The sequence below is a fragment of the Pseudophryne corroboree genome, chromosome 2 (assembly GCF_028390025.1).
Source record: "Pseudophryne corroboree isolate aPseCor3 chromosome 2, aPseCor3.hap2, whole genome shotgun sequence".
In the NCBI taxonomy this organism is placed as follows: domain Eukaryota; kingdom Metazoa; phylum Chordata; class Amphibia; order Anura; family Myobatrachidae; genus Pseudophryne; species Pseudophryne corroboree.
Window position 1 is genome coordinate 134,162,191 of NC_086445.1, and position 24,452 is coordinate 134,186,642.

General features: G+C 48.0%; 1 long non-coding RNA gene across 1 annotated transcript in view; it reads left to right on the forward strand.

Annotated features, from left to right (window-relative positions):
- The window catches only part of LOC135003384 (uncharacterized), a 113,143-nt gene extending 112,479 nt beyond the window's left edge, over window positions 1-664 (forward strand). The window contains exon 3 of the long non-coding RNA XR_010204413.1: window positions 410-664. This is a non-coding gene — a long non-coding RNA (uncharacterized LOC135003384). The remainder of the gene's footprint in view (window positions 1-409) is intronic.
- The last annotated feature ends 23,788 nt before the right edge of the window (window positions 665-24,452 follow it).

Consider the following 24,452-nt stretch of genomic DNA (forward strand, 5'->3'; position numbering starts at 1 on the left):
CTAAGAGACCAAATGGCAGTGATGCAGATCATTCAGCAAAAACTTTTGACATCTGATCCGGACTGAAGGAACTGCCTACAATTATTACTGACATGTCTACTGTGACTGCATATGATAAAGTCACCATTGAAAAAATGGTTGATTATTTTAGTTATAGCATTCCAAATAGGTTTGTCAGACAGTCTGTTCCAATACTGTCAGGGGAAAAAAAGCAAATTTGGTGGCCCTTGCAAAAACTGGCTTTGCTTTACTTAAGTTGCCCACCCTCCAGTGTGTACTCAGAAAGATGTTTTAACGCATCCGGCAACCTGGATGTACAGTTTACTGGGGTACAGCATAAAATACAATATACTGTATATATTCTTTTATATTATTAATAAAAATACTTTAAATGTTTTTTAAACACTAGGGCAGAGCTGGGAAAGCTAAGCAGCAGCCCCTGGATGTATAGTATACTGGGGTACAGCACAAAATATATTTTTTAATACTAGTCCAAAGCCCGTGGATGGATGGACAGAATACCCCTAGATGGACGGAGCAGCAGCAGCCCTTGGTTGTATATACTGGGAGGACGGACACAGCACAAAATATAAAAAAAAGAATGTATTTTTTTTTTAAATTACGCATTAGGCAAGGCTCAAGATTTCAGTTCACAAAAGATGAATTAGGCAAAGAAGAATAAAAATAAGACAATATTTTATATGCTGTAATCATGATTTTAATTTATTTTGAATCAAGTTCTTCTGTTGCTGAAGGAAATCTTAGAAATGCAGAAGGTTTTGCTAATCAAGTGTGGAGAGTTTATTTATATTCATTTAATTAAAATGTTGTTAATTTATAATTATCATTAATATTAATTTGAATGAATCACAGTGTTGTGATAAAAGGAATAATGAAAATAGGACAAAAAGTTATAACATAAGAATATGAAATGGACGGAGCATGCCTGGATTCATACTGGGAGTATACAGCACAAAATACAAACAAAAAAGATTTATTTTATTTTGGGTGGACTTTCAGAACACCCTTGGATGGACGGAGCAGCTGCAGTCCCTGGATTTATACTGGGATGACACAGCACAAAATATTAATTTAAATCAAAATATATATTATTTCTTCTGCGGGGTACACTGGGCTCCACAAGTCTGGGCAATGGGGTGTAGAGTGGGATCTTGATCTGAGGCACCAACAGGCTCAAAGCTTTGACTGTTCCCAGAATGCACAGCGCCGCCTCCTATATCACCCCGCCTCCCAGCACAGGAGCTCAGTTTTGTAAGTTGGTGCTGCAGTAAGCAGGCACTGAACAGAGGGGCTGCTCCAAGCAGCCCTAATAAAGGCTTTTTTTCTGAAGAAAAAGTGAAGACTTCAGGGCAGCAGCAGTGGTAAATGTCTGGTGACATTCTCTGCTGCGGCTCCAGCTCTCCCCAGCGGCTCTGTACACTCCCGAGCCCTGGTTTCCGAGTACCTACAGCGGAGGCTCCGGTTTACTTCACGTTAGGCACACACGGCTGGGGCTCTCCAGGATCGCGTGGCCGCGCATCGGGAGGTGGTAAGTGGGTCCCGCTCGCGGGACCCGGTCTTTATCGCGATCCGGCGCGGTCAGTGGGAGGCGGGCCACGAGCGCTGGCGGTGGACACTGTGGATACAGGCGATCCCACTAGATCACCGGGGCGTGGGCGCAGGTCAGGTTTTCCCTCAAAACCGATTTTAATATCGCCCACAGTACCCGGTGGTTTTGCCAGCAAGGGGGATAAGGCTTAGACCTGAAGCCCCAGCCCCAGGGCGCCATTTCCAGCAAGTGTTCCCGCCCTGGAGCTGCATCTCTGTCTTTTCCTCACTCCCTGTCAGTGTCTGCGGCGCCATTACTCCTCAGTTCACTGTTCCTGGGACTGCTTGGGCAAATCCTCCTATGTAAAGCCTCCTGGTTGTCAGTGCTGTGACTTTACATGACACTTAAGTAATCTACCTGCCTTTTTAGACAGTGTTAGTAAGAAAGAGTGCATTTAGTCAGGGGTTTATAGTAGAGATGAGCGCCTGAAATTTTTCGGGTTTTGTGTTTTGGTTTTGGGTTCGGTTCCGCGGCCGTGTTTTGGGTTCGAACGCGTTTTGGCAAAACCTCACCGAATTTTTTTTGTCGGATTCGGGTGTGTTTTGGATTCGGGTGTTTTTTTCCAAAAACACTAAAAAACAGCTTAAATCATAGAATTTGGGGGTCATTTTGATCCCAAAGTATTATTAACCTCAAAAACCATAATTTACACTCATTTTCAGTCTATTCTGAATACCTCACACCTCACAATATTATTTTTAGTCCTAAAATTTGCACCGAGGTCGCTGTGTGAGTAAGATAAGCGACCCTAGTGGCCGACACAAACACCGGGCCCATCTAGGAGTGGCACTGCAGTGTCACGCAGGATGTCCCTTCCAAAAAACCCTCCCCAAACAGCACATGACGCAAAGAAAAAAAGAGGCGCAATGAGGTAGCTGTGTGAGTAAGATTAGCGACCCTAGTGGCCGACACAAACACCGGGCCCATCTAGGAGTGGCACTGCAGTGTCACGCAGGATGTCCCTTCCAAAAAACCCTCCCCAAACAGCACATGACGCAAAGAAAAAAAGAGGCGCAATGAGGTAGCTGACTGTGTGAGTAAGATTAGCGACCCTAGTGGCCGACACAAACACCGGGCCCATCTAGGAGTGGCACTGCAGTGTCACGCAGGATGTCCCTTCCAAAAAACCCTCCCCAAACAGCACATGACGCAAAGAAAAAAAGAGGCGCAATGAGGTAGCTGTGTGAGTAAGATTAGCGACCCTAGTGGCCGACACAAACACCGGGCCCATCTAGGAGTGGCACTGCAGTGTCACGCAGGATGTCCCTTCCAAAAAACCCTCCCCAAACAGCACATGACGCAAAGAAAAAAAGAGGCGCAATGAGGTAGCTGTGTGAGTAAGATTAGCGACCCTAGTGGCCGACACAAACACCGGGCCCATCTAGGAGTGGCACTGCAGTGTCACGCAGGATGTCCCTTCCAAAAAACCCTCCCCAAACAGCACATGACGCAAAGAAAAAAAGAGGCGCAATGAGGTAGCTGACTGTGTGAGTAAGATTAGCGACCCTAGTGGCCGACACAAACACCGGGCCCATCTAGGAGTGGCACTGCAGTGTCACGCAGGATGTCCCTTCCAAAAAACCCTCCCCAAACAGCACATGACGCAAAGAAAAAAAGAGGCGCAATGAGGTAGCTGTGTGAGTAAGATTAGCGACCCTAGTGGCCGACACAAACACCGGGCCCATCTAGGAGTGGCACTGCAGTGTCACGCAGGATGTCCCTTCCAAAAAACCCTCCCCAAACAGCACATGACGCAAAGAAAAAAAGAGGCGCAATGAGGTAGCTGTGTGAGTAAGATTAGCGACCCTAGTGGCCGACACAAACACCGGGCCCATCTAGGAGTGGCACTGCAGTGTCACGCAGGATGTCCCTTCCAAAAAACCCTCCCCAAACAGCACATGACGCAAAGAAAAAAAGAGGCGCAATGAGGTAGCTGACTGTGTGAGTAAGATTAGCGACCCTAGTGGCCGACACAAACACCGGGCCCATCTAGGAGTGGCACTGCAGTGTCACGCAGGATGTCCCTTCCAAAAAACCCTCCCCAATCAGCACATGATGCAAAGAAAAAGAAAAGAAAAAAGAGGTGCAAGATGGAATTGTCCTTGGGCCCTCCCACCCACCCTTATGTTGTATAAACAAAACAGGACATGCACACTTTAACCAACCCATCATTTCAGTGACAGGGTCTGCCACACGACTGTGACTGATATGACGGGTTGGTTTGGACCCCCCCCAAAAAAGAAGCAATTAATCTCTCCTTGCACAAACTGGCTCTACAGAGGCAAGATGTCCACCTCATCTTCACCCTCCGATATATCACCGTGTACATCCCCCTCCTCACAGATTATCAATTCGTCCCCACTGGAATCCACCATCTCAGCTCCCTGTGTACTTTGTGGAGGCAATTGCTGCTGGTCAATGTCTCCGCGGAGGAATTGATTATAATTCATTTTAATGATCATCATCTTCTCCACATTTTCTGGATGTAACCTCGTACGCCGATTGCTGACAAGGTGAGCGGCGGCACTAAACACTCTTTCGGAGTACACACTTGTGGGAGGGCAACTTAGGTAGAATAAAGCCAGTTTGTGCAAGGGCCTCCAAATTGCCTCTTTTTCCTGCCAGTATAAGTACGGACTGTGTGACGTGCCTACTTGGATGCGGTCACTCATATAATCCTCCACCATTCTATCAATGTTGAGAGAATCATATGCAGTGACAGTAGACGACATGTCCGTAATCGTTGTCAGGTCCTTCAGTCCGGACCAGATGTCAGCATCAGCAGTCGCTCCAGACTGCCCTGCATCACCGCCAGCGGGTGGGCTCGGAATTCTGAGCCTTTTCCTCGCACCCCCAGTTGCGGGAGAATGTGAAGGAGGAGATGTTGACAGGTCGCGTTCCGCTTGACTTGACAATTTTGTCACCAGCAGGTCTTTCAACCCCAGCAGACCTGTGTCTGCCGGAAAGAGAGATCCAAGGTAGGCTTTAAATCTAGGATCGAGCACGGTGGCCAAAATGTAGTGCTCTGATTTCAACAGATTGACCACCCGTGAATCCTTGTTAAGCGAATTAAGGGCTGCATCCACAAGTCCCACATGCCTAGCGGAATCGCTCCCTTTTAGCTCCTTCTTCAATGCCTCCAGCTTCTTCTGCAAAAGCCTGATGAGGGGAATGACCTGACTCAGGCTGGCAGTGTCTGAACTGACTTCACGTGTGGCAAGTTCAAAGGGCATCAGAACCTTGCACAACGTTGAAATCATTCTCCACTGCACTTGAGACAGGTGCATTCCACCTACTATATCGTGCTCAATTGTATAGGCTTGAATGGCCTTTTGCTGCTCCTCCAACCTCTGAAGCATATAGAGGGTTGAATTCCACCTCGTTACCACTTCTTGCTTCAGATGATGGCAGGGCAGGTTCAGTAGTTTTTGGTGGTGCTCCAGTTTTCTGTACGTGGTGCCTGTACGCCGAAAGTGTCCCGCAATTCTTCTGGCCACCGACAGCATCTCTTGCACGCCCCTGTCGTTTTTTTAAAAATTCTGCACCACCAAATTCAAGGTATGTGCAAAACATGGGACGTGCTGGAATTGGCCCAGATTTAATGCACACACAATATTGCTGGCGTTGTCCGATGCCACAAATCCACAGGAGAGTCCAATTGGGGTAAGCCATTCCGCGATGATCTTCCTCAGTTGCCGTAAGAGGTTTTCAGCTGTGTGCGTATTCTGGAAAGCGGTGATACAAAGCGTAGCCTGCCTAGGAAAGAGTTGGCGTTTGCGAGATGCTGCTACTGGTGCCGCCGCTGCTGTTCTTGCGGCGGGAGTCCATACATCTACCCAGTGGGCTGTCACAGTCATATAGTCCTGACCCTGCCCTGCTCCACTTGTCCACATGTCCGTGGTTAAGTGGACATTGGGTACAGCTGCATTTTTTTGGACACTGATGACTCTTTTTCTGAGGTCTGTGTACATTTTCGGTATCGCCTGCCTAGAGAAATGGAACCTAGATGGTATTTGGTACCGGGGACACAGTACCTCCAACAAGTCTCTAGTTGGCTCTGCAGTAATGATGGATACCGGAACCACGTTTCTCACCACCCAGGATGCCAAGGCCTCAGTTATCCGCTTTGCAGTAGGATGACTGCTGTGATATTTCATCTTCCTCGCAAAGGACTGTTGAACAGTCAATTGCTTACTGGAAGTAGTACAAGTGGGCTTACGACTTCCCCTCTGGGATGACCATCGACTCCCAGCGGCAACAACAGCAGCGCCAGCAGCAGTAGGCGTTACACGCAAGGATGCATCGGAGGAATCCCAGGCAGGAGAGGACTCGTCAGAATTGCCAGTGACATGGCCTGCAGGACTATTGGCATTCCTGGGGAAGGAGGAAATTGACACTGAGGGAGTTGGTGGGGTGGTTTGCGTGAGCTTGGTTACAAGAGGAAGGGATTTACTGGTCAGTGGACTGCTTCCGCTGTCACCCAAAGTTTTTGAACTTGTCACTGACTTATTATGAATGCGCTGCAGGTGACGTATAAGGGAGGATGTTCCGAGGTGGTTAACGTCCTTACCCCTACTTATTACAGCTTGACAAAGGGAACACACGGCTTGACACCTGTTGTCCGCATTTCTGGTGAAATACCTCCACACCGAAGAGCTGATTTTTTTGGTATTTTCACCTGGCATGTCAACGGCCATATTCCTCCCATGGACAACAGGTGTCTCCCCGGGTGCCTGACTTAAACAAACCACCTCACCATCAGAATCCTCCTGGTCAATTTCCTCCCCAGCGCCAGCAACACCCATATCCTCCTCATCCTGGTGTACTTCAACACTGACATCTTCAATCTGACTATCAGGAACTGGACTGCGGGTGCTCCTTCCAGCACTTGCAGGGGGCGTGCAAATGGTGGAAGGCGCATGCTCTTCACGTCCAGTGTTGGGAAGGTCAGGCATCGCAACCGACACAATTGGACTCTCCTTGTGGATTTGGGATTTCAAAGAACGCACAGTTCTTTGCGGTGCTTTGCCTTTTGCCAGCTTGAGTCTTTTCAGTTTTCTAGTGAGAGGCTGAGTGCTTCCATCCTCATGTGAAGCTGAACCACTAGCCATGAACATAGGCCAGGGCCTCAGCCGTTCCTTGCCACTCCGTGTGGTAAATGGCATATTGGCAAGTTTACGCTTCTCCTCCGACAATTTTATTTTAGGTTTTGGAGTCCTTTTTTTACTGATATTTGGTGTTTTGGTTTTGACATGCTCTGTACTATGCCATTGGGCATCGGCCTTGGCAGACGACGTTGCTGGCATTTCATCGTCTCGGCCATGACTAGTGGCAGCAGCTTCAGCACGAGGTGGAAGTGGATCTTGATCTTTCCCTAATTTTGGAACCTCAACATTTTTGTTCTCCATATTTTAATAGGCACAACTAAAAGGCACCTCAGGTAAACAATGGAGATGGATGGATTGGATACTAGTATACAATTATGGACGGGCTGCCGAGTGCCGACACAGAGGTAGCCACAGCCGTGAACTACCGCACTGTACTGTGTCTGCTGCTAATATAGACTGGTTGATAAAGAGATAGTATACTCGTAACTAGTATGTATGTATAAAGAAAGAAAAAAAAACCACGGTTAGGTGGTATATACAATTATGGACGGGCTGCCGAGTGCCGACACAGAGGTAGCCACAGCCGTGAACTACCGCACTGTACTGTGTCTGCTGCTAATATATAGACTGGTTGATAAAGAGATAGTATACTCGTAACTAGTATGTATGTATAAAGAAAGAAAAAAAAACCACGGTTAGGTGGTATATACAATTATGGACGGGCTGCCGAGTGCCGACACAGAGGTAGCCACAGCCGTGAACTACCGCACTGTACTGTGTCTGCTGCTAATATAGACTGGTTGATAAAGAGATAGTATACTCGTAACTAGTATGTATGTATAAAGAAAGAAAAAAAAACCACGGTTAGGTGGTATATACAATTATGGACGGGCTGCCGAGTGCCGACACAGAGGTAGCCACAGCCGTGAACTACCGCACTGTACTGTGTCTGCTGCTAATATATAGACTGGTTGATAAAGAGATAGTATACTCGTAACTAGTATGTATGTATAAAGAAAGAAAAAAAAACCACGGTTAGGTGGTATATACAATTATGGACGGGCTGCCGAGTGCCGACACAGAGGTAGCCACAGCCGTGAACTACCGCACTGTACTGTGTCTGCTGCTAATATATAGACTGGTTGATAAAGAGATAGTATACTCGTAACTAGTATGTATGTATAAAGAAAGAAAGAAAAACCACGGTTAGGTGGTATATACAATTATGGACGGGCTGCCGAGTGCCGACACAGAGGTAGCCACAGCCGTGAACTACCGCACTGTACTGTGTCTGCTGCTAATATATAGACTGGTTGATAAAGAGATAGTATACTCGTAACTAGTATGTATGTATAAAGAAAGAAAAAAAAACCACGGTTAGGTGGTATATACAATTATGGACGGGCTGCCGAGTGCCGACACAGAGGTAGCCACAGCCGTGAACTACCGCACTGTACTGTGTCTGCTGCTAATATATAGACTGGTTGATAAAGAGATAGTATACTCGTAACTAGTATGTATGTATAAAGAAAGAAAAAAAAAACCACGGTTAGGTGGTATATACAATTATGGACGGGCTGCCGAGTGCCGACACAGAGGTAGCCACAGCCGTGAACTACCGCACTGTACTGTGTCTGCTGCTAATATATAGACTGGTTGATAAAGAGATAGTATACTCGTAACTAGTATGTATGTATAAAGAAAGAAAAAAAAACCACGGTTAAGTGGTATATACAATTATGGACGGGCTGCCGAGTGCCGACACAGAGGTAGCCACAGCCGTGAACTACCGCACTGTACTGTGTCTGCTGCTAATATATAGACTGGTTGATAAAGAGATAGTATACTCGTAACTAGTATGTATGTATAAAGAAAGAAAAAAAAACCACGGTTAGGTGGTATATACAATTATGGACGGGCTGCCGAGTGCCGACACAGAGGTAGCCACAGCCGTGAACTACCGCACTGTACTGTGTCTGCTGCTAATATATAGACTGGTTGATAAAGAGATAGTATACTCGTAACTAGTATGTATGTATAAAGAAAGAAAAAAAAACCACGGTTAGGTGGTATATACAATTATGGACGGGCTGCCGAGTGCCGACACAGAGGTAGCCACAGCCGTGAACTACCGCACTGTACTGTGTCTGCTGCTAATATAGACTGGTTGATAAAGAGATAGTATACTACTAATATTATATACTGGTGGTCAGGTCACTGGTCACTAGTCACACTGGCAGTGGCACTCCTGCAGCAAAAGTGTGCACTGTTTAATTTTAATATAATATTATGTACTCCTGGCTCCTGCTATAACCTATAACTGGCACTGCAGTAGTGCTCCCCAGTCTCCCCCACAATTATAAGCTGTGTGAGCTGAGCAGTCAGACAGATATATAATATATATAGATGATGCAGCACACTGGCCTGAGCCTGAGCAGTGCACACAGATATGGTATGTGACTGACTGAGTCACTGTGTGTATCGCTTTTTTCAGGCAGAGAACGGATATATTAAATAAACTGCACTGTGTGTCTGGTGGTCACTCACTATATAATATATTATGTACTCCTGGCTCCTGCTATAACCTATAACTGGCACTGCAGTAGTGCTCCCCAGTCTCCCCCACAATTATAAGCTGTGTGAGCTGAGCAGTCAGACAGATATATATAATATTATATATAGATAATAGATGATGCAGCACACTGGCCTGAGCCTGAGCAGTGCACACAGATATGGTATGTGACTGAGTCACTGTGTGCTGTGTATCGCTTTTTTCAGGCAGAGAACGGATTATATTATGTACTCCTGGCTCCTGCTATAACCTATAACTGGCACTGCAGTAGTGCTCCCCAGTCTCCCCCACAATTATAAGCTGTGTGAGCTGAGCAGTCAGACAGATATATATAATATTATATATAGATAATAGATGATGCAGCACACTGGCCTGAGCCTGAGCAGTGCACACAGATATGGTATGTGACTGAGTCACTGTGTGCTGTGTATCGCTTTTTTCAGGCAGAGAACGGATTATAAATAAAAGTGGTGGTCACTGGTCACTATCAGCAAAACTCTGCACTGTACACTACTGAGTACTCCTAATGCTCCCCAAAATTAGTAAATCAAGTGTCTCTCTAATCTATTCTAATTCTAAACGGAGAGGACGCCAGCCACGTCCTCTCCCTATCAATCTCAATGCACGTGTGAAAATGGCGGCGACGCGCGGCTCCTTATATAGAATCCGAGTCTCGCGATAGAATCCGAGCCTCGCGAGAATCCGACAGCGTCATGATGACGTTCGGGCGCGCTCGGGTTAACCGAGCAAGGCGGGAAGATCCGAGTCGCTCGGACCCGTGAAAAAAAACATGAAGTTCTGGCGGGTTCGGATTCAGAGAAACCGAACCCGCTCATCTCTAGTTTATAGTACAATTACCCTGTGATATACATCCAGTTCTTACTGTGCAGTGGTATATCTATTGACTATATAGCTGTAGTGCAGTATTATTGTCTGTAATAACCTTTGCATTGTACAAACTGTGACTTTCTATGTGTGCATTTGATAGCTGAGTGTTGTCCATTTCGTGTCTTTCACTCAACTTGCTATCCCTGTATTCTATAACCTGAGGGGGCTTGGTGCGTCAGGTGTTATTTAATATAGGATTTTCACAAAGATATACTGTATTACGTATTTTTCTCTGTGATTTTAGTCACCATATCTCTCCTATATCTCTGCTTGTGCTGACTACACTGCGCAGGGGTTTGGGTAAGAGGTATTGTGCTGCTAATAATTGTACTGTGTTACCTGATACTGCAAGTTATATCATGTCTGCTTCTGAGGGTAACGGTTCTGGTGCTGAGCACACTGTCGGTGTTGCCGCAGTCACAGACCCATATGAGGAGAATATAGCAGCTATGGGCTCTGGTTCTGGGGGCTCTTTGCCCCCCAGTGGGACTGTGGCAATGGAGGCACATACTGACCCTCCGTGGGCTGCTTTTTCCACGCTTCTACATACGCTAGTTCACAAACTAACACCCCCTATGGGACCCCCTATGCCGGTACAGCCGTATGTGGTCCCTGCAGCTAACCCGCCGTGGGCGGATGATTTATCTGCTCAATTAAAGAAGTTGAACCAGTCCCTGACTACTAAAAAGTCTGACCAACGCTCGCCTAAGTCCAAGAGGTCCTCTAAGCGAGCGCTCGTCTCCTCACAATCCACTGCTGTCACCTACACCTCGTCTGATGAAGACGGCACATACACTGACCCCACCGGTTCTGACTCAGATACGGCTGATGGGGAGGGTAGTTCACATGTGGATGTTCCTGATCTTTTGGAGGCTATTAAATTAATTCTGCAGATTACGGATGATCCCGAGCCATCCGTTCCTCCTAAGAAACCAGATAGGTTCAAGCGTCAGAAGGTGATTAAACAAGTTTTACCTCACTCTGACCACCTAGTGGATATACGTCAGGAACCCTGGGAAAGCCCGGGTATGAAGTTTGTGCCTCAAAAGAAGATGCTAGCTCGCTATCCCCTCGCGCCAGAGCTGTCTAAGAATTGGGAAACACCTCCTCCAGTAGACTCACATGTGGCTAGGATGGTGGTTTCCTCAGCTCTACCTGTCACTACCATCACGTCTCTAAAAGAGCCTACGGATAAACGTGTCGAGGGTTGCCTGAAAGCGATTTACACCCTCACGGGTGCTGCACAAAGGCCCACCATTGCAGCTACATGGGCTGCAGAGGCTATTGAAGCATGGGCCTTGGAGTTAGAAGCTGAAATCTCCTCTGACCATGCTAGACAATGCTTGGCATATATTGTCACAGCTTCTCGCTATATTAAAGAGGCGGCTTCTGATGCCGGTATCCTAGCAGCCAAGGCCTCTACTACGTCAGTCCTGGCTCACCGGATATTGTGGCTGAGATCCTGGTCTGTGGATCTGGACTCTAGAAAAACCCTGGAGGTACTCCCTTTCAAGGGAGATATTCTGTTTGGGGAGGACTTAAATAAGATAGTGGCTGACTTGGCTACTGCCAAAACTGCCTGTCTGCCTAATACAGCTCCTTCTGTGTCGAAGGCCAAAGGCACGCCCTTTCGCCCCTTTCGTCCTTCAGGTAAAGCAAAAGGTCAGGCGTACCATAAACAGGCCCGCCCTTCCAAACCTGGTAAGCGAAGCCCAAAAGAGCCTGGGCTGCCCGTCAGCCAGCTGCCAAGACTGATAAGCCTGCCGCATGACGGGGCGGGCCTCCCCATGGGGGATCCGAGGGTGTGGGGCCGGCTTCTAGGGTATACCCAGGAATGGTTGAAGACCACTTCAGATGCCTGGGTACGGGAAGTCGTCACTCGAGGTTACGCCATAGCCTTCAAAAACCGACCCCCTCATCGATTTTGCCAAACAGACGTCCCGTCGGACCAGATAAAGCCAAACACTCTACATTCGGTGGTACAGACCCTCCTGGATACAGGAGTCGTAGTACAGGTGCCTCTTGCTCAGAGAGGCCGGGGGTACTATTCTCCGCTGTTTCTAGTTCCAAAACCGTTCCGTATGGAAACCCTTCGCTCTATAGTTCTGGCCTTGGAACCTGGGGACTACATGGTCTCCCTGGAAATACAGGATGCTTACCTGCATATTCCTATAGTAGTATCACATCAACAATACCTGAGGTTCGCTATTGGCAACCTACATTACCAGTTTCGGGCGTTACCTTTTGGTTTAACTACGGCTCCGTGAGTCTTCACCAAAGGTATGGCGGTGATGACGGTGGTACTCCGCCGTCAAGGGGTCAGGATACTGCCGTATCTGGACGACTTGTTAATCCTGGCAGATTCCCCAGATCTTCTCCTGCGTCATCTGGACATGACGGTCCAGTTTCTACAAGCCCACGGGTGGCTTATCAACTGGAAGAAATCCTCCCTGGTCCCTGCTCAGAGCATGGTGCACCTGGGAGCGCTGTTGGACACTCCCAACCAGAGGTTGTTCTTGTCTCAGGAGAAAGTCCTGAAGCTTCAGGACAGGTTTCGTTGCTTCCTTTCTCGTCCGCAAGTGTCGATACATTCGGCAATGCAGGTGCTGGGCCTCATGATCTCGGCATTCGACATGGTGGAGTATGCTCAATTTCATTCTCGCCCCCTCCAGAGGCTGATCTTAGCCAAGTGGGACGGCCTGCCTCACCAGATCAGGTCTCATATGACCTCTTTGACTCCGGAGGTCCATCTGTCACTGCTCTGGTGGCTCCAGGACCAACAATTGTGCAGGGGCCGTCCCTACTGGATATCCAACTGGATCCTGTTGACGACAGATGCCAGTCTAAGGGGTTGGGGCGCGGTGCTGGAGCAACACTCCTTGCAGGGTCGGTGGACCAAGGAGGAATCTCTCCTCTCGATCAACATTCTGGAATTGCGGGCGGTCTTTAATGCGTTGAATCTAGCCCAGCATTTGATTCAGAACCGGCCTGTTCAAGTACAGTTGGACAACGCCACCACAGTGGCTTACATAAATCATCAAGGCGGCACTCGAAGCCGTCTGGCAATGAAGGAAGTCTCACGGATTCTACGTTGGGCAGAATGGGGCCTCCATCCAGAAGTGTTTCAACTCCTCATGGAAAGGTGGGGTCTTCCAGATGTGGATCTGATGGCGTCTCGACACAATCACAAGGTTCCGGTCTTCGGAGCAAGGACAAGGGATCCTCATGCAGCATTCGTGGATGCGTTGGCGGTGCCGTGGAGGTTTCGGCTGCCGTACGTGTTCCCTCCAGTGTCACTCCTGCCCAGGGTAATTCGGAAGTTCAAGCAAGAAAAAGGAAATCTGCTTCTCATAGCTCCAGCGTGGCCCAGATTGCACTGGTTCTCAGACCTGCAAGGCCTATCGTCAGAGCGTCCACTTCTACTTCCACAATGCCCAGACCTCCTCGTTCAGAACCCTTGTGTCTACCAGGACCTAGCCCGGCTATCTTTGACGGCGAGGCTCTTGAAGTTTCCGTCTTGAGGGCTAAGGGTTTTTCTGAAAAGGTCATTAAAACTATGTTGCGGGCCCGGAAACCGGCTTCTGCTCGGATTTACCATAGGGTCTGGCATTCATACTTTGTTTGGTGCGCATCTCACAATTATGACGCTTCCAAGTTTAGTACAGCCAAACTTTTGGCTTTTCTGCAGCAGGGCCAAGATTTAGGCCTGCGTCTGGCCTCCCTCAAGGTTCATATTTCTGCCTTGTCGGTGTGGTTTCAGAGAAAAATTGCGACTTTACCTGATGTTCATACTTTCACTGAGGGTGTGTTGCGTATCCAACCTCACTATGTCCCGCCTGTGGCTCCTTGGGACTTGTCGTGGTTTTGGAGGCGTTGCAGGAGCCTCCATTTGAACCTCTTGGTTCAGCTGACTTTAAGTGGCTTTCCCTTAAGGTGGTGTTCTTGCTGGCTATTGCCTCTGCTAGAAGAGTGTCGGATCTGGGTGCCTTGTCTTGTAGTTCCCCATATCTGATTTTTCACCGTAACCGGCCGGTTCTTAGGACTCGTCCTGGATATTTACCTAAGGTGGTTTCTTCGTTCCACCTTAATCAGGAGATTGTGGTTCCAGCCTTTTTCTCTCCTGATTTGTCTCCCAAAGAGCGGTCTTTGGATGTGGTACGGGCTCTCCGTATCTATGTGAAGAGAACTGCTTCTATTCGAAAATCTGATTCTCTCTTTGTTTTGTTTGGATTTCACAAACGTAGCTGGCCTGCTCACAAGCAGACTCTGGCCAGATGGATTAGAATGGTGATTGCACATGCTTATGTGCAGGCTGGTCTGTCAGCTCCTGCTCACATTACGGCCCATTCTACTCGGTCTGTTGGACCTTCTTGAGCGGCCCAACGTGGTGCAACCCTTGAACAATTGTGCAAGGCTGCTACGTGGTTCTCCGGGAACACGTTCATAAGGTTCTATGCCTTCGATACTGCCACTTCCCAGGATGCTTCCTTTGGACACCGGGTTCTTGTGCCCGCTACAGTGCGTCCCCTCCCATAAGGAACTGCTTTAGGACATCCCCATTGTCCAGACTTGTGGAGCCCAGTGTACCTCGCAGCAGAAAACGAGTTTTATGGTAAGAACTTACCTTTGTTAAAACTCTTTCTGCGAGGTACACTGGGCTCCACAAGGCGCCCACCCTGACGCACTTGGCTTCTTTGGGTTCATTTGGTATTAGCCGCTGACACTTCTCTTGTCGAGAGAGTGTGGTGTATGTGGCTACTAACCGTTGTTGTCTCTTTTCCTGCTACTGCATTGGGCTGTTTAACTAAAACTGAGCTCCTGTGCTGGGAGGCGGAGTGATATAGGAGGTGGCGCTGTGCATTCTGGAAAACAGTCAAAGCTTTGAGTCTGTTGGTGCCTCGGATCAAGATCCTACTCTACACCCCATTGTCCAGACTTGTTGGGCCCAGTGTACCTCACAGAAAGAGTTTTAACAAAGGTAAGTTCTTACCATAAAACTCGTTTTTTTATATCACACTGCGGTTACAATGTCACACAAATAAGTCAGAAATATATATTATTACACACTGTGGTTTAGCTTTACCGACAGTGTTGCACATATATGTCAGAAATATGTATTATTATTTAGATCCCACACTGTGGTTAGTGTCACATAAATAAGTCAGAAATATATATATTATTTTTTATATCACACACTGTGGTTACAGTGTCACACAAATGAGTCCAAAAGATATATTTTTTATATCACACACTGCCGTTACAGTGTTGCACAAATGAGTCAGAAATATATACTATTACACACTGAGGAGGTTTAGCTTCACCGACAGTGTGGCACAAATGAGTCAGAAAAATGTATTATTTATTTTATAACAGACTGCGGTTACAGTGTTGCACAAATGAGTCAGAAATATATATTATTACACACTGTAGTTTAGCTTCACCGACAGAAATATGTATTATTATTTTTTATATCAGACACTGCACCCCTGGAGGACACAGCCCTGGATGGACAGACAGAGCAGCCTCTTTTAGTCAGACAGCCCCAGTTTAAGGACAGAGCACCCCTGAAGCAGCCCCTTGTGTACACCAGAGTACCACAGCAGCCTTTTCCTTCAGACAGCCCCTTAAAGAATAGCACACAGCACAGAACTGACAGACAGCACATGTACACTGTACAGCCCCAGTTTATGGACACCCAAAGCACATGTTTTATGGTCAGAGCACCCCTGCAGCAGCCCCTTGTGTACACCAGAGTACCACAGCATCCCCTTCCTTAAGTTCAGACAGCCCCCAACCCCCTTTAAAGAATAGCATACAGCACAGACAGGCAGCACATGTACACTTTACAATCTCTAATGTCGGAGTGAAGATGGTGCTGATGCACGGGGACTTATATAGAATCCAAAACCTGTGAGAATCCGACAGCGGGATGATGACGTTTTGCCTTGCTTATGGATCAGAGGCTGGCGGAAAAACCCGAGCCGGACTCGGATACCGGTTTGGATCTCTATATTCGGATGGGTTTGGTTCCCCGAGAACCGAACCCGCTCATCTTTTATTTTAATATTGTTTAGGTGCAACTGTACTTCAGCCTGTATTTGACCAGTAACACTTAATTGTATGTACAGGCTACTGCTATTTTATTAATATAGACAAAAAAAAAATTATGTTTATCGTCTACAATTATTTCCTTTTTTATTATTTAGTGGCAAAATACTGTTTTCTTTTATTGTTGTATTCTAGGTATTTAAAAAGAAAAATGTTTTAAAATACATTTTCAGCTGTGATCTTTGTTACCCCCATTTCCTTTTCACATATTTTGCCACATGCCTTGTGTTTCCATACTGCATTGTTAAGTCCATCTAGTTTTAACAATGTAAATACTTTATTTTAACCCACTGAATGCCTTTTATTCCTAGAAATTTCATAGATATATTGTTGCCAGCTACAGTACTTATTTATAATAAGAATTTACTTACCGATAATTCTATTTCTCGTAGTCCGTAGTGGATGCTGGGGACTCCGTCAGGACCATGGGGAATAGCGGCTCCGCAGGAGACAGGGCACAAAAGTAAAAGCTTTAGGATCAGGTGGTGTGCACTGGCTCCTCCCCCTATGACCCTCCTCCAAGCCTCAGTTAGGATACTGTGCCCGGACGAGCGTACACAATAAGGAAGGATTTTGAATCCCGGGTAAGACTCATACCAGCCACACCAATCGCACTGTACAACCTGTGATCTGAACCCAGTTAACAGCATGATAACAGCGGAGCCTCTGAAAAGATGGCTCACAACAATAATAACCCGATTTTTGTAACAATAACTATGTACAAGTATTGCAGACAATCCGCACTTGGGATGGGCGCCCAGCATCCACTACGGACTACGAGAAATAGAATTATCGGTAAGTAAATTCTTATTTTCTCTGACGTCCTAAGTGGATGCTGGGGACTCCGTCAGGACCATGGGGATTATACCAAAGCTCCCAAACGGGCGGGAGAGTGCGGATGACTCTGCAGCACCGAATGAGAGAACTCCAGGTCCTCCTCAGCCAGGGTGTGCCCCTGACCAAGTAGCAGCTCGGCAAAGTTGTAAAGCCGAGACCCCTCGGGCAGCCGCCCAAGATGAGCCCACCTTCCTTGTGGAATGGGCATTTACATTTCTCTAACGTCCTAGTGGATGCTGGGGACTCCGTCAGGACCATGGGGATTAGCGGCTCCGCAGGAGACAGGGCACAAAAGTAAGCTTTTAGGATCACATGGTGTGTACTGGCTCCTCCCCCTATGACCCTCCTCCAAGCCTCAGTTAGGTTTTTGTGCCCGTCCGAGCAGGGTGCAATCTAGGTGGCTCTCTTAAAGAGTTGCTTAGAAAAAGTTTTTAGGTTCTTTATTTTCAGTGAGTCCTGCTGGCAACAGACTCACTGCATCGAGGGACTTAGGGGAGAGAAGTGAACTCACCTGCGTGCAGGATGGATTGGCTTCTTAGGCTACTGGACACCATTAGCTCCAGAGGGAGTCGGAACACAGGTCTCGCCCTGGGGTTCGTCCCGGAGCCGCGCCGCCGACCCCCCCTGCAGATGCTGAAGATGAAGAGGTCCGGAACCAGGCGGCAGAAGACTTTCAGTCTTCATCAGGTAGCGCACAGCACTGCAGCTGTGCGCCATTGTTGTCAGCACACTTCACACAGCGGTCACGGAGGGTGCAGGGCGCGGGGGGGGGCGCCCTGGGCAGCAATGTATAATACCTGTATGGCGAAAAATACATCACATATAGCCCTTGAGGCTATATGGATGTATTTAACCCCTGCCAGATATCACAAACTCCGGAGAAGAAGCCCGCCGAAAAGGGGGCGGGGCCTATTCTCCTCAGCACACAGCGCCATTTTCCCTCACAGAAATGCTGGTGGGAAGGCTCCCATGCTCTCCCCTGCACTGCACTACAGAAACAGGGTTAAAACAGAGAGGGGGGGCACTGATTTGGCGATATGAATATATATTAAATGCTATAAGGGAGGAACACTTATATAAAGGTTGTCCCTATATAATTATAGCGTTTTGGTGTGTGCTGGCAAACTCTCCCTCTGTCTCCCCAAAGGGCTAGTGGGTCCTGTCCTCTATCAGAGCATTCCCTATGTGTGTGCTGTATGTCGGTACGTGTGTGTCGACATGTATGAGGAAAATGTTGGTGAGGAGGCGGAGCAAATTGCCTGTAATGGTGATGTCACTCTCTAGGGAGTCGACACCGGAATGGATGGCTTATTTATGGAATTACGTGATAATGTCAACACGCTGCAAGCCGGTTGACGACATGAGACGGCCGGCGAACAAATTAGTACCTGTCCAGGCGTCTCAAACACTGTCAGGGGCTGTAAAACGCCCATTTACCTCAGTCGGTCGACACAGACCCAGACACGGACACTGATTTCAGTGTCGACGGTGAAGAAACAAACGTATTTTCCTTTAGGGCCACACGTTAAGGGCAATGAAGGAGGTGTTACATATTTCTGATACTACAAGTACCACAAAAAAGGGTATTATGTGGGATGTGAAAAAACTACCTGTAGTTTTTCCTGAATCAGATAAATTAAATGAAGTGTGTGATGATGCGTGGGTTTCCCCCGATAGAAAATTATTGGCGGTATACCCTTTCCCGCCAGAAGTTAGGGCGCGTTGGAAAACACCCCTTAGGGTGGATAAGGCGCTCACATGCTTATCAGAACAAGTGGCGGTACCATCTACAGATAGGGCCGTACTTAAGGAGCCAGCTGATAGGAGGCTGGAAAATATCCTAAAAAGTATACACACACATGCTGGTGTTATACTGCGACCAGCGATCGCCTCAGCCTGGATGTGCAGAGCTGAGGTGGCTTGGTCGGATTCCCTGACTAAAAATATTGATACCCTTGACAGGGACAGTATTTTATTGACTATAGAGCATTTAAAGGATGCATTTCTATATATGCGAGATGCGCAGAGGGATATTTGCACTCTGGCATCAAGAGTAAATGCGATGTCCATATCTGCAAGAAGATGTTTATGGACACGACAGTGGTCAGGTGATGCAGATTCCAAACGGCACAAAGATGTATTGCCGTATAAAGGGGAGGAGTTATTTGGGGTCGGTCCATGGGACCTGGTGGTCACGGCAACTGCTGGAAAATCCACCGTTTTTTTTACCCTAAGTCACATCTCTGCAGAAAAAGACACCGTCTTTTCAGCCTCAGTCCTTTCGTCCCTATAAGAGTCATATCTGCCCAGGGATAGAGGAAAGGGAAGAAGACTGCAGCAGGCAGCCCATTCCCAGGAACAGAAGCCCTCCAACGCTTCTACCAAGTTCTCAGCATGACGCTGGGACCGTACAGGACCCCTGGATCCTACAAGTAGAATCCAAGGGGTACAGATTGGAATGTCGAGACGTTTCCCCCTCGCAGGTTCCTGTAGTCTGCTGTACCAATGTCTCCCTCCGACAGGGAGGCAGTATTGAAAACAATTCACAAGCTGTATTCCCAGCAGGTGATAATCAAAGTACCCCTCCTACAACAAGGAAAGGGGTATTATTCCACACTATATGGTGGTACTGAAGCCAGAAGGCTAGGTGAGACCTATTCTAAATCTGAAATATTTGAACACTTACAAAAGTTCAAATCCAGATGGAGTCACTCAGAGCAGTGATAGCGAACCGGGAAGAAGGGGACTATATGGTGTCCCGGGACATCAGGGATGCTTACCTCCATGTCCCAAAAATTTGCCTTTCTCACCGAGGGTACCTCAGGTTCGTGGTACAGAACTGTCACTATCAGTTCAGACGATGCCGTTGGATTGTCCAAGGCACCCCGGGTCCTTACCAAGGTAATGACCGAAATGAGGATTCGTCTTCAAAGAAAATGGACGACTTCCTGATAAGAACAAGGTCCAGAGAACAGTTGGAGGTCGGAGTAGCACTATCTCAAGTAGTTCTACGACAACACGGGTGGATTCTAAATATTCCAAAACCGCAGTTGTTCCGACGACACGTCTGCTGGTCCTAGGGATGATTCTGGACACAGTCCAGAAAAAGGTGTTTCTCCCAGAGGAGAAAGCCAGGGAGTTATCCGAGCTAATCGGGATCCTCCTAAAACCAGGAAAAGTGTCAGTGCATCATTGCACAAGAGTCCTGGTAAAAATGGTGGCTTATTACGAAGCGATTCCATTCGGCAGATTTCACGCAAGAACTCTTCAGTGGGATCTGCTGGACAAATGGTCCGGATCGCATCTTCAGATGCATCAGCGGATAACCCTATATCCAAGGACAAGGGTGTCTCTCCTGTGGTGATTACAGAGTGCTCATCTTCTAGAGGGCCGCAGATTCGGCATTCAGGATTGGGTGCTGGTGACCACGGAGGCCAGCCTGAGAGGCTGGAGAGCAGTCACACAAGGAAAAAAATTTCCAGGGAGTGTGATCAAGTCTGGAGAATTCTCTCCACATAAATATACTGGAGCTAAGAGCAAATTTATAATGCTCTAAACTTAGCAAGACCTCTGCTTCAAGGTCAGCCGGTATTGATCCAGTGGGATAACATCACGGCAGTCGCCCACGTAAACAGAAAGGGCGGCACAAGAAGCAGGAGGGCAGTGGCAAAACTGCAAGGATTTTTCGCTAGGCGGAAAATCATGTGATAGCACTGTCAGCAGTGTTCATTCCGGGAGTGGACGACTGGGAAGCAGACTTCCTCAGCAGGCACGACCTCCACCCGGGAGAGTGGGAACTTCATCGGGAAGTTTTCCGCATGATTGTGAACCGTTGGGAAAGACCAAAGGTGGACATGATGGCATCCCGCCCGAACAAAAAACGGGACAGGTATTGCGCCAGGTCACGAGACCTTCAGGCGATAGCTGTGGATGTCCTGGTAACACTGTGGGTGTAACAGTCGGTGTATGTGTTCCCTCCTCTGCTTCTCATAACCAAGGTATTGAGAATTATAAGACGTAGAGGAGTAAGAACTATACTCGTGGCTCCGGATTGGCCAAGAGGGACTTGGTACCCGGAATTTCAAGAGATGCTCACAGAGGACTAATGGCCTCGGGAGCTAAGAAGGGACTTGCTTCAGCAAGTACCATGTCTGTTCCAAGACTTACCGCGGCTGCGTTTGACGGCATGGCGGTTGAACGCCGGATCCTAAGGGAAAAGGCATTCCGGAAGAGGTCATACCTACCCTGGTCAAAGCCAGGAAGGAGGTGACCGCACAACGTTATCACCACATGTGGTGAAAATATGTTGCGTGGGTGAGGCCAGGAAGGCCCCACGAAGAAATTTCAACTAGGTCGATTTCTGCACTTCCTGCAAACAGGAGTGTCTATGAGCCTCAAATTGGGGTCCATTAAGGTTCAAGTTTCGGCCCTGTAGATTTCTTCCAGAAAGAATTGGCTTCAGTTCCTGAAGTCCAGACATTTGTCAAGGGAGTATTGCATAGACAGCCCCTTTTGTGCCTCCAGTGGCACCGTGGGATCTCAACGTAGTGTTGGGATTCCTCAAATCATATTGGTTTGAACCGCTCAAATCTGTGGATTTGAAATATCTCACATGGAAAGTGACCATGCTGTTGGCCCTGGCCTCGGCCAGGCGAGTGTTAGAATTGGCGGCTTTGTCTTACAAAAGCCCATATTTGATTTTCCATTCGGACAGGGCAGAACTGCGGACTCGTCCCCAGTTTCTTCCTAAGGTGGTGTCAGCGTTTCACCTGAAACAACCTATTGTGGTGCCTGCGGCTACTAGGGACTTGGAGGACTCCAAGTTGCTAGACGTTGTCAGGGCCCTGAATATATATATATATATATATATATATAATTCCAGGACGGCTGGAGTCCGCCCAAGATGAGCCCACCTTCCTTGTGGAATGGGCATTTACAGATTTTGGCTGTGGCAGGCCTGCCACAGAATGTGCAAGCTGAATTGTACTACAAATCCAACGAGCAATAGTCTGCTTAGAAGCAGGAGCACCCAGCTTTTTGGGTGCATACAATATAAACAGCAAGTCAGTTTTCCTGACTCCAGCCGTCCTGGAACCTATATTTTCAGGGCCCTGACAACATCCAGCAACTTGGAGTCCTCCAAGTCCCTAGTAGCCGCAGGTACCACAATAAGCTGGTGCAGGTGAAACGCTGACACCACCTTAGGGAGAAAATGGGGACGAGTCCGCAGCTCTGCCCTGTCCGAATGGACAATCAGATATGGGCTTTGTGAGACAAAGCCGCCAATTCTGACACTCGCCTGGCCGAGGCCAGGGCCAACAGCATGGTCACTTTCCATGTGAGATATTTCAAATCCACAGATTTGAGCGGTTTAAACCAATGTGATTTGAGGAATCCCAGAACTACGTTGAGATCCCACAGTGCCACTGGAGGCACAAAAGGGGGTTGTATATGCAGTACTCCCTTGACAAACTTCTGGACTTCAGGAACTGAAGCCAATCTTTTCTGGAAGAAACTTGACAGGGCCGAAATTTGAACCCTAATGGACCCCAATTTGAGGCCCATAGACACTCCTGTTTGCAGGAAATGCAGGAATCGACCGAGTTGAAATTTCTTCGTGGGGCCTTGCTGGCCTCACACCACGCAACATATTTTCGCCACATGTGGTGATAATGTTGTGCGGTCACCTCCTTCCTGGCTTTGACCAGGGTAGGAATGACCTCTTCCGGAATGCCTTTTTCCCTTAGGATCCGGCGTTCCACCGCCATGCCGTCAAACGCAGCCGCGGTAAGTCTTGGAACAGACATGGTACTTGCTGAAGCAAGTCCCTTCTTAGCGGCAGAGGCCATGAGTCCTCTGTGAGCATTTCTTGAAGTTCCGGGTACCAAGTCCTTCTTGGCCAATCCGGAGCCACGAGTATAGTTCTTACTCCTCCACGTCTTATAATTCTCAGTACCTTGGGTATGAGAAGCAGAGGAGGGAACACATACACCGACTGGTACACCCACGGTGTTACCAGAACGTCCACAGCTATTGCCTGAGGGTCTCTTGACCTGGCGCAATACCTGTCCAGTTTTTTGTTCAGGCGGGACGCCATCATGTCCACCTTTGGTCTTTCCCAACGGTTCACAATCATGTGGAAGACTTCCCGCTGAAGTCCCCACTCTCCCGGGTGGAGGTCGTGCCTGCTGAGGAAGTCTGCTTCCCAGTTGTCCACTCCCGGAATGAACACTGCTGACAGTGTTATCACATGATTTTCCGCCCAGCGAAGAATCCTTGCAGTTTCTGCCATTGCCCTCCTGCTTCTTGTGCCGCCCTGTCTGTTTACGTGGGCGACTGCCGTGATGTTGTCCCACTGGATCAATACCGGCTGACCTTGAAGCAGAGGTCTTGCTAAGCTTAGAGCATTGTAAATTGCCCTTAACTCCAGTATATTTATGTGGAGAGAAGTCTCCAGACTATATCACACTCCCTGGAAATTTTTTCCCTGTGCGACTGCTCCCCAGCCTCTCAGGCTGGCATCCGTGGTCACCAGGACCCAGTCCTGATTGCCGAATCTGCGGCCTTTTAATAGATGAGCACTCTGCAGCCACCGCAGAAGAAACACCCTTGTCCTTGGAGACAGGGTTATCCGCTGATGCATCTGAAGATGCGATCCGGACCATTTTTCCAGCAGATCCCACTGAAAAGTTCTTGCGTGAAATCTGCCGAATGGAATCGCTTCGTAAGAAGCCACCATTTTTCCCAGGACCCTTGTGCAATGATGCACTGACACTTTTCCTGGTTTTAGGAGGTTCCTGACTAGCTCGGATAACTCCCTGGCTTTCTTCTCCGGGAGAAACACCCTTTTCTGGACTGTGTCCAGAATCATCCCTAGGAACAGCAGACGTGTCGTCGGAAACAGCTGCGATTTTGGAATATTTAGAATCCACCCGTGCTGTCGTAGAACTACTTGAGATAGTGCTACTCCGACCTCCAACTGTTCTCTGGACCTTGCCCTTATCAGGAGATCGTCCATTTTCTGTGAAGAAGAATCATCATTTCGGTCATTACCTTGGTAAAGACCCGGGGTGCCGTGGACAATCCAAACGGCAGCGTCTGAAACTGATAGTGACAGTTCTGTACCACGAACCTGAGGTACCCTTGGTGAGAAGGGCAAATTGGGACATGGAGGTAAGCATCCCTGATGTCCAGGGACACCATATAGTCCCCTTCTTCCTGGTTCGCTATCACTGCTCTGAGTGACTCCATCTTGATTTGAACCTTTGTATGTAAGTGTTCAAATATTTCAGATTTAGAATAGGTCTCACCGAGCCGTCTGGCTTCAGTA